We start from the raw sequence: 12,027 nt of genomic DNA, 5'->3' as shown, positions 1-12,027 counted from the left end.
ATATCCGCTTTAGCCAACAAAATTTTTTTATAGACTTCAAAAAGTTGTTTAACGAGAAAGCTCGTTTCGCAAGTGCGACTTCCGTAAGCGCTACTTTCGTATGTAGCAAAATAGTTTTATTTTGTAATTCAACTTGCGAAAGGCAACATTTCGTAAGTAGCATTTGCGAAATGAACATCGACGGTTTTTTTTGTTTTATAAAATTTGGTACGATAAAAAAAAAGTTCCTGGGTGCGGATTCACAACTTTTGCGTAACTCTTGCGTAGCTGAGCAAAAGTTACGAAAAACTTAGGCAAAATATTTTCTGCGTAACTATTTGGTATTCACAACTTTTTCGCAGCATTTGCGTAAAGTTAAGGTTGCGCATGAGTTACGCAAAACTTAGGCAAAAACTTACGCAAAAACTTACCCAAAATTTAAGGCAAATACTTTATAACTATTTGTATAAAGGAAGTAGTTAGTATTACTAATTTAATTTTTTTAATAAAACACACAGTGCGACCAAACAGTGTGACCAAACAGTGTGACCAAACAGCAATGTGACCAAACAGTAAATGTTTCTTTTTTAAAGACAGGGCTTTTTTAAAGACAGGGCAAATTTACTTACAATTATTATTTTTTTGTTGTTGTTGTTGTTGCTATATTTAAAAATGTTATAAAACCATATAGGGGCTATTCAAATAATACGTGACATTCTTATATGGGGTGGAGGAAAGTGTCACCAAATATCACATGGGAGAGGGGGTGGTTAGCCACAGTGTGGCATGACAAAATTTTTAAATTTTATTTTCTAATCCCAGCGGAATTGTAAACCTTTAGCGTAAAAGTACAAACTCAAAGATATATTTGTTGAAAAATAATGTCACGTCACAAATAGGGCGGGGAGAGATTGTTTAAAATGCTACATATACAAAGAAGGTAGTCTAAAAACAGCAAAAAAGTGTTTCGTTGTACTTGAATAGCCCCATATAGCATATACGTGCAATTACTTTTAAAAGTAATAGCATATATAGCATAAACATTCTTTCAATCTATTTTGATATCTATTAGCAAAATAAATAAAAAGTGAACCTTATTTGTAAACATTACTGGCTAAATAAACTAGCTAAAATATACAGAAAACTAGCATTTGAAAGAACTTTTTTTTCTACTTTTAATATAAAAAGAAAAATTAAAACAACATGAAATTGATATTTTGAGGCATTTTTTTGGCGCCCATACCGGTCCTATAGTACCAAAAAAGGTCTGGGTTCACCCCTACTCAGATCATGCAACATCGCTTCAGGAAGTTAAAACAAAATACTTTAGCTCAGCAAAAATCTCATTAAAAAGAGAAGTGCTGAACTAAAGTGTTTTTTTTTTAACTTCTTGTTTTCATTCTTACTTCTCATAACCTAGGATACAAGAAAAAATCATGATAATTGTTAAATTTTCTTTTCAGTGGTCTTGTTTTATCATATAATTGACTTGAATCAAAAACATTTTTATTTACAATAGGGAATGACAGTTTCATTAAATAAAGAAATTGCTTCAATAAATTCAAGAAATACATTTGATTGCATTCTAGTATATTTGAAACTATTTATAAACAAAATTTCTATTGTCAGAAATATAAGGAACATTTTGAAAACATAAGCAAAAGTTCAACAACTTTTCCATAACATATTATGAAAAATACATTGTATTTTTGTTTCAATTGTATTAACTAATAAAAGTTGAGTTTGAATTAAAACCCACTTGTTTTTTGTAAGTTTTTTTTCAGTGATATTTCAGATTGAGAATTTATGGTACCATACTTGCATAAATAAAAACACAATTTTTATATTTGATAGCATAAAGTTAATTCTGTGAATCAGGTACATGCAGTATAAAAAGTTTGACTCTTTGACAGAGCAAGTATTGATTAAATCACAACAACAAGTATTGTAGTAGGTTTTCAAGACACCAAATACTGTATAATCTAATAGCTACAACCAGTGTGAACAATATGCTTTCATCTCAAGAGTTGTAATACTATTTTCAACAGCAACAGATAATAATTCTACTGAATTGTGAAAAGCACTATCACTCCATTTGGACTAACTGGTGGATCAAGGAACTTTTTATGGAATATCTGCTCTTTGCAATAACAAACTACACCAATGAGATTTCATATAGATATACAAAAAAAAAGATCTATCAAAACAATTTAAACTATAACAGAATATACTTATTATTTGCAAATAACAATATTATTTACCAAGTAATTAGGCTTTAAAAAACAATTTTAAAGCCTAATTTTTTTAATAATTTAAATTATCCATAGATATTAATATCTCCTGATAATTGAAATAGTTAAAAACAGAGCATTATTATTCAAAATAATCTTAATATTGTTATACCTTTAATACCTTTGAATAATTAAAGTTATCGAAAAACATAGCATCATTATTCAAAGTAAGTTTAACATTTAGTTCATAATACTTTTTTACTTCAATAGCCTGATTACTTAGAGATAATTTTCGCATTATTGTATTTTGAAATAGTCTTGTTCTCATTTATAAATAAAAAAAAATAGATATTTGAAAAATTAATAAATGGATTACATATTTTTGTGAATATTGTATCTATATTAGGACAAATATTTTCTCTCTCACACAGAGAGAGTGAGTCTCTCTCTCTCTCTCTCTTTATGCTAGTTATGCAAGTTAAAGTATATACTTCAATAATATTGTTGTATATATTTTTGTATAATATAGTATAGATAGTATAGTATAGATATAACCATAAGTTAATATAGTATGGATACATCATTCTGATGTATCCTTTATCCTTATGATGCATCATTATGATGTATCATCATTATGTATCATTATGATATGATGATCATATAGCATTGATGTATGACAATAACTAGTTATTAAGTTAATTTATTTAATAAGTTATTGACATACTGCAAAACTATATGATATATCTGTACTATGGTCGCTCTCCTTGTTTTAGCTAGGCTATGAGAGAGTGAAGCATCCATTATATAGATTGTGTGTATATTTTTTTAACCTTATATTTAAGGTGAAAACAAGTTTTAAAAAACAAGTTTATGTAGTACATCTATATTTTTGGTAAATATACTGCTATTGTTATTGTTGTTAAAAAAAAAACTATTGTAAATTGTTTTATTGTAATGTAAAACTGTTGTATTATTTAAATAAATAACTTAACGTATAGCAGTATAAAATTAAGATAAAATTATATTTTATTGGCAATAACAAACAAAATCTGAAATCTTTTATAATATTAAAAAAGCCATTTTTAAATATTATTAGATGATTTAAAGTTACGCCAAACTTAAGTCAGAAAAATAGCAGACGTAACTTTTCTTGCGTAAAGTTTGCTGAGCACTTTTTAGGAAAATGTTGTGAATACCGTTTTTTAGAATTTTTACGTAAGTAAAAACTTAGGAATTTCGTAAGTTTTTGTTTACGCAAGGTTTGTGAATACCACTTAGCGTAACATTGAACTTAAGCAAAACTTACGCAAACTTTACGCAAATTTTGGACTTACGAAAGTGTTGTGAATCCGCACCCTGATTCTCAATATCCTTCCGAAAGAACATTATTTTTCCGGAATTGTACAAAATCTTACGGTTAACAACTCTATAATGGTTTAATATTTTTTTTAAAGGTAAAAAGCATTATCCTCTTCAAAAAGAAAAAAAAAAATTATTAAACCATTAACAAAAATTTACAACGGGGGAAAATGCAGTTTTTTTTAGTTTTCCGAAAGTTTTCACTTTTGGACTTCCGCCCTTTTTAACATTTCACGATTCAAATATAAAAATTCACAAACTTTAAAATAATAGTAACTTTTTTCTATTAATGCTTTCATCTCCAAATTAAAAAAATTTAAAAGATTCATATTTTCCTAGTTAAATAAATATTAACATTAAGTGGAATAAGAATAAATATTGCTAAAATATTTTTAATGATTTAGAATCACTTTTCTAATTTTCGCATATTTTGTGGAAAACCTGAGTTGGGCCAACTAAGATTTGATAATATAGCTCTGTGCTTGATAGTTGAAATTTGGAATATTTAGCCTTTAATGTCCATTCTATCAGATTCCTACGTCATCCTGGTGATTTTTTAACAAAAAGACGTTTTTAAATGCAAAACGTAACTTTTTTGATGGCTGACGTAAGCTATTGAAATTTCAACCTTTTGTGCAAATTAAAAAATTATTTTATGTACCTTCAGCTATGTTATCAAATATGTTTACAAAAATGTCACGTTTTACAACTAATCTTGTTGGTTTAAGCTGTACATATCGTCAGGTAAGAATTATTTTGTTCTATCTCCAAATTTGAAAAAAATGAGTTTATACCTTTTTCTCTTTTTTTGTTATATTTTCTTTCTAGCTGTAATACTTTTAAAATTGAAAAAAAAAAGCTAAATAGTGTCAAATTAGGCGTAACCGATTGTTCTATGTGCAAAATAGCGATAATTATTAATATTATTTTGTTCTATTTCCAACAACCAATAAAATTGTTTATAAATCGCATTAAATAATACGTTCGTGTTTATTTCCTCTTTAAAATTTTAAAATGGCGGAAAATATAAATGTATGTCTTGGAGTAATAAACCAAAATACAGGTATTTTCTTATATTTTCTAGTGCTAATCGGCTTTTTTTAGTTATTAATAAAATTCAGCACATTATTTTAGTAGGAAATGTGTTATTATCTTATTAGAACCTCACGGATTCTGTTGTATAAGAGACATATGCACTAGTGTGTCTATGTCACATATATAACAGAATCCGTGAGGTTCTAATAATATATATATATATATGTGTGTGTGTGTATGTGTGTGTGTGTGTGTGTGTGTGTGTGTGTGTGTGTGTGTGTGTGTGTGTGTGTGTGTGTTTCACAACACTGTGTTTCACCATCAGTAGGTTCATCAGGAAGAATCAGGAAGATTCTTCCTGATGAGCCTACTGATGGTGAAACACAGTGTTGAAGAATATTAGATAAGTGTTTTTATTAATTTATTATTGCTCTGTTCTTTAAGAATATATATATATATATATATATATATATATATATATATATATATATATATATATATATATATATATATATATATATATATATATATATATATATATATATATATATCTATGTATGTATGTATGTATGTATGTATGTATGTATGTATGTATGTATGTATGTATGTATGTATGTATGTATGTATGTATGTATGTATGTATGTATGTATGTATGTATGTATGTATGTATGTATGTATGTATGTATGTATATATATTGAGCACTCTATTTTTTGTATATACTAAATAAGTAAAGATTCAAATTTAAATGAATTGCTTCATATGTGAAAAAAATTATCTTATTTTCACGTATTTGCATTTTATAACTTTTTAATGTTTAATTTTTATTTTTAGTTTACCCACAACAAGCTAATATCATGGTTACTCCCTATGTTTCAACACATCCTTTAATTGCTGCTCAACTGCGATTACCTCCGCACGGTGGGAAAACAAGAAAACGTAGGGCAAACTGTTATAACTGGAAGTTATAACAGTCAAAAAGAAAGCGACTTAGGCAATCAGGAAAATAATATATAAATATCAGAGGCAGGGTTATTCAACTAAAAAGTATTAAAAATAAAAAAGTTTGTGGAAGTTGTTGCAAGTTTAAGTGTTTCATGAAAATTTCAGAAGACGAGAGAAAAATATTATTTAATGGACTGTGGGGAATGTCTCAGATTGAAAAGCAACACTTTTTTAGTAAAACTACTGAAAAATTAGATAAAAAAACGACTCAGACCAATAAAGTAAGCAAATCAAGAAGAAAATATACTTATTTTTACAATTTCTTTGTTGATAATGTCAAATATCGTGTATGTAAGGTGTTTTATTTGTCTACATTAGACATCAGCAGCAGGCAAATATCATACTATCATGAAAATAAGCTTGAAACTGGTATTCCTGCCCCTACAAAATGGGGAAAACATTGTAAAAAAAAAGTTCTTGAAATGACTAAACAGAGTATAGAAAACCATATTAACTTGTTTCCACGAGTTGAGTCACATTATTGTCGAAGCATTTCCTGCAAACAATACTTTGATGGTTCATTAAATTTGAAGAAACTTTATGATTTATATTTAACATATTGCACTCAATATAAAATTTTACCAGCAAAGGAATGTATGTACCGCAATATTTTTAACACCAAATTTAATATTGAATTTCAAAAGCCGAAAAAAGATCTGTGTGATACATGCTACCAATTTTGCATTATTGAAAATGCAAATGAAGAGCAAATCCAAAAGTATAACAAGCATATTGCATCAAAAAATGAAACAAAGATTGAGAGAGATAAGGATCGAAAGTTGAACTCCCCTACCACAACCATAGTTTGTATTGATCTACAAAATGTCTTGAGCTTGCCAAAAAGTAATGTGGGAAACTTCTTTTATAAAAGAAAGCTCAGTTGTTATAATTTAACAGGTTACTCTTCGCTGAAAAAAAAAGCATATTGTGTATTATGGCATGAAGGTATGTCTGGTTGTTCTGGTAACGATATTTCTAGTGCTTATGTATGCTAAATCAAGTTTACAAGGATCTTCCTAATATTGACAAGTTTTTACTTTGGTTTGATTCTTGTGTTCCACAAAATAGAAACAGTCATATGTCTGCTGCATTGCGGGAGTTTCTTATTGATCATCCAAATATTGAAATCATTGAACAAAAGTATTGTGAGCCAGGGCATAGCTCCATTTAGGAATGTGATAATATACATAGTCAGATTGAGAAATCGTTACATTCGGCAGAAATATTCAGCCCTCCCGAGTTGGTAAAAGCAATGTTAAATGTTAACCAACGTAAACCATTTTTTGTATACCAAATGCAAAAAAAGGACATCGAAAATTTCTCAAAAATTGCTTGTCTTATGAACTTCAAAAAGGTTTCGTACTTTAATGTCAAAACACTTGTATATAGGTCTAATGCTCCTGGTCATGTGTATTTCAAGAATCGTTTTACAGATATTTATAAAGAGGCATGGCTGTCTAAGCCAAAAAACACTAGAGGATCAGGAAGTAATCTTGAAGAACCATCAATTCCATTGGCATCTTGTTTTCCACGTAATATTGAAATTTCTAGTGAGAAAGTAAAAGACATTGTTTCTATGTACCCATACATGCCGGCTGTAGATGTTTGTTTCTATAAAACCTTATTTCAGTAGTTTTTTCTCAACTCTTCATCCGGAAACAAATTTCATTTTAATTGTTTTATTTATCTACTTTAGTTATGTTATGCAACATTTAGTTTTATAAGTTGTATAAGTTGTATAAGGTTCATTCAAACTGTTATTAACATGTTATTTGTATTAAAAACTTTATTTGTTTATTTTCAATAAATCTTTTTAGATAGAAATGATTTTCTTTAAATAATATAGCTCTTGTTAAAAGGTGCCCATCCTTCCAGAAGCAATATCAGTTGAATTCTGTCTAAGTAGCAATAAGAAAGCTAATTATATCATCCCATCCATTTAAGTTTTCCAACGAAGTGTTTTAGGTTTCTATATTTGCGTTTAAATCCCTAAGTTAAAAGTAATTTGTTGTAATTCATTTGCGTTTTGCAAAACGTTTAAGTTGTTTTGACTAAAATATGGAGATAGCACAAAATAATATTAACGCAAAATGTATCTATCGAAATTATCTCCAAACAGGGTCGGGCCATAATAGCAATTTGAGCAACTTACTTTTTTTTTCAAAACAAATAATTATTTTTAGTATATAGCCAAATATTGAAAAAAGTTTTCATTAATGAAAAATATATTGCCAATTCTACTGCATTTCAGTGTAAAACTTCAACTTGATTTATCTCAGTTTAAACAAATGCAGAGTTAAAACAAAATAATTCTAACCTGACGATTTGTGTTAACGTTTTATTGCGTGACGTAACCTTTATGCGTTACGTCCCAAACTTTTTATTAACGAAATTTGTCCAAACCAATGATATATTATATAAGCTAGATGTCTAACTTGCGGAATTTCAATGGACAAAAAATGAAGCTGCTTTTTTTTGCTTATAACAATAGTCCACCATTTGTAAAAAAGCAAAAGCTGAAGCCGAAGTGTGGAATAAAAGTTAAAAATACAAGTCAAAAGTTCCCAATAAATTAAAGATAACTCAAAAACAAATTTTAATAATTATAAAATACTTATAAAAGTTTTTAAATGTTTATTAAAAAGGATTTTAATTCATAAAAATGCTTTAAAAGCGTCCTGTCGTTTTGTTTTTCTATTCAAAACTTTAATCGAAAATAAATTAAGGAATCATAAATTATTATTTTACAAGTATTATAATTTTTGCTTAACACTTTTACGTAAATAGTATTTAAATTTAAAATATATTTACTTCATTTAAGAAAAGAAAACTGATGCTACTAAAATATCCACAGATTTGTATAGGATAAGGTTTGTTTAGTTAAATATATGCTATAAAACTCTGTTATGTTATAGAATAGTTCAATAAAGGAGTCTGTAGAACGACCCTCAGATGATTCTGCATCAAGTATAATACAACTCAATCGATCTTCTAATTTCAAGGAAAAGATTTGTATTGATGTTGGCGATGTCAATAAATTAGCATTTAAAGTTGTCCTATGGTTTATGTATACTGATCAAATATATCCTTACATTAAAGGTTTATATTAGTTTTTTTATTTATAGAAATTTAATCAATATACAAAATACAAAATAGAAATTTAATCAATATACAAAAATAATTCTATTTTTAATTCTACTGATAAAAGAAAAAATGATCCAACTAATGAATGATCAAATAGGATCAAATCACTTTGACTATGTGCAACAATGCACATTGACTATGTGCATTGTTGCAAGTTTCATCACTTGTGACGTTGAACTTATGTTAGTAGTTGAGTTTTCTAATTGCGATTAACATTTTTTCTTTGATTTTTTCTGTAATTATATCCATGTCATATGCTTTTGAAAGCTTGTTTATATTTAGTTCATTATCCTATTAAACTAGTGTTGCGGAGGTAAAGTTTACCGGAAAATTTTCCGTTAAATTTACCAATAAGTTATGAAAAATTACTGCATAGTAAATTTTGTAATTTTTTATTAAAAAGACGATGTTAATTGATTAATAAAATTTCTTTTTAAGAGTTTCTTTTAAAATCTTTTATTTGGAATCAGGGCCCCAAAAATGTGGGGCCTCGATTTAAAATTGAAAAATAAAAATAAAACCCTTAATCTAGCACTGCTTCGAAAGTTTTAATTAATGCTCTTTAATGATGTAAGTTCGCTATTTTAAACATTAACACCAAAAAGCATTAGGCATTATACTTTGTTTCCTTTTTTGTTTATATTGGAATATTGAGAGACATGTTTTAAAAGGATGTATTGAGGGTGAAAGTAGCGTCAAAAATGGCTGGTTGATTAAATACTAGGTTTTATAATCTTTTTTTAACCCTTAACTTAATTTGGACAACGCCTAAGTGCTTAAAGCAAGTTGATTGACGATTAGGTTAAAATAACTCAGTAAGTGCAAATTCCCCAAATGCTTTCTAAAAGTTTTTTTGAAAAAAGTTTTTTTTACACAAAACTCTACCCTTTCAAATTTAAAATATACAAGTAAATTTACTTGACAATATTCCACGGAAATTTCGAATCAAAATTTATTGGCAAATTTAATCACTTCAATAAACACATGAACTTTTATAAAACGTCAAAATAACGTTTAGACAAAGCGTTTAGTTTTAGTCAAATATCCGTTCAGAATTAAATCCACCGTAACGTTTAGAATTAACCTTCATTAAACGTAGAGATTCAAATGTATTTTTGAAGTCTTTTAAACTCTCTAGCCATAATAATTACGTATATTTACTACCATCTCTCTTTTTTTAATAATATTATTTCTTATTTTATCTTCGTATTTTTTGTATGCGTTTTGATTTCTGAACATAATATATTCGTTCTCTAACAAAATATTACCTTTACTTTTGAAATTTTGAAGCTCATTGTTTTTTGCCAGAATTTTTATTTTAATTTTAAATTGTCCTCCTATTAAAACATATTTTTACAACAAGAGTATCAAATAAAATATTGCCAAACCCGCATTTGCAGCATATCCAAATAAAATAAATTTACAATTTTTGCAATAAAGATATTCCTTAGGCCTAATCGAGTGCGAAAAAGTGCAACCTTTAATACTTGGTAAAGTATTAAAGGTTGCACTTTTTCGCACTCGTACATCATATGGGCGGTAGTTTCGTCTTTTTTATTGCGTTGTGAACAAATTCGATAATTTGTATGGTGTTAATACAGTAAGGTTTCTGTATTCATTCTTGGCTTTCGCTTAGCAATAAAAGTCACATCTCTGCACTTCTTGTTAAGTTTTAGTTTCTAATAAATGGGTAGGGCAGTGATAAGTTCACTCGGGTCTTTCTCAGATATGCCTATTGTGGTTTGGTGTAAGAATCCCGGTTATTAAGTTTTTGTAATATCTGCAACTAAAACAATATCTTTTTTAAGGTGTACTGGTTTACGAATTAAAAACCTTTCACCTGTATTTTTTATAAGTTTATTAAAAACAGTAGACCTTACAGTATTGATATCGAAATTCATGCGATACTGATATCAAAAGTATCGGTTATATTGGTATCGATGCGATACTTTACAGTACCAATATCGAGATCACGCAATACTGATATCGAAAATATTGGTTATGTTGGTATCGATAACAGTTGGTTATGTTGGTATCGATACCAGAAAATATTGGTTATGTTGGTACAGATACCAGTAGTATCATTTGGTATTGCAGCTCGGGTCTTCACAAGAAATCAAATTTATATAATAACTGAAATGTAAGGGAAGAGTGGGGAGAAATAGAACATTAAATAAAGTTTATAAAATAACTTTTTTATATGATATATGTACTGCACCAAACAAGTTTTAACAAATTAAGCATAATTTCGGGCAATGATTCCATCCCTAAAGTTTATTAATTAAAAACTATTAAATTCGTAAACCACGTAATCCTCATCAAAATATTTATAAGATTTTTCACAAAGTATTTACATAGAAGTGGTAGAAATAGGAGACTAATTTTTTTAATTCTACTTCACCTCTCAAAAAATCTTATTGGTAAAGGTAATTTTTAAAAAGGTTTTTTTACTGCAAGCAAGAAGACAAAGCGCAATTTTTAAATTAAATTCTTTTATTTCTAATTATCTAAGTTTTAAAAATAGATTCAGCAGGAAGAAGGAAGAAAAACGCAGTAGGAAGCAGGAAGAAAAACGCGATTATTAAAATAAATTATTTTATTTCTAATTATCTAAGTTTAAAAATAGATTCTACCTACCAAAACAATTTTGAGTCACTATCATTTAACATTTTTCGATCTAACAACTTAATGCTTGACACAAATTCAGATCCGGATCTAAATTATTTTAGTGATGTAGGAGCTTTACAAAACAACAGCTCATACTTTTATAAGAAAGAAGTAAAGGAATTTCTGGAGCGGGATCATTTAAATGTTGCTCATTTTAATATAAGAATTCTAAAAAAAATTTTGAAAATTTGTGTACTGTAATAAAGAAACTTCAAATACCTTTAATATAATATGCTTAACTGAAACATGGTGTGAATTTGATGTCGCAAAATCTAATTTTAATCTCCATCTTCTAGGTTTTAACATGATCCCACTAGCGCGAAAAGTAAATAAACGAGGCGGTGGTGTTCTTTTTTATATAAAGGAAAACTTGAGATTTATTATCAGGCATGAGAATACTATTTCTGATGACAATAAAGAGATTTTAACAATTGAACTTTTAACGAAAAAAAATATACTCCTAAGCTACTGCTATCGGCCACCATCTGGCCATATTGATAGCTTTAATGCATATTTGCAAAATATAATTTAAAAACAAATTTAAAGGAAAATAGAATAAATTATTTAATGGGTGACTTTAATATAAATTGTTTTGAATACCACGTAAA

The 12,027-nt window shown here is 27.8% G+C and overlaps 1 long non-coding RNA gene across 1 annotated transcript; it reads left to right on the top strand.

The window, feature by feature from the left end:
* Positions 1 to 4,332: 4,332 nt before the first annotated feature.
* LOC136090320 (uncharacterized) lies at positions 4,333 to 7,432 on the top strand. The gene is made up of 2 exons (XR_010643344.1): positions 4,333 to 4,632; positions 5,438 to 7,432. It is a non-coding gene; the product is annotated as an uncharacterized LOC136090320 (long non-coding RNA).
* The last annotated feature ends 4,595 nt before the right edge of the window (positions 7,433 to 12,027 follow it).

This window comes from Hydra vulgaris, chromosome 13 (genome assembly GCF_038396675.1).
Source record: "Hydra vulgaris chromosome 13, alternate assembly HydraT2T_AEP".
Classification (NCBI taxonomy): domain Eukaryota; kingdom Metazoa; phylum Cnidaria; class Hydrozoa; order Anthoathecata; family Hydridae; genus Hydra; species Hydra vulgaris.
Note: the sequence above shows the minus strand (reverse complement) of the source record. Positions and strands in the feature narration are given on the sequence as shown.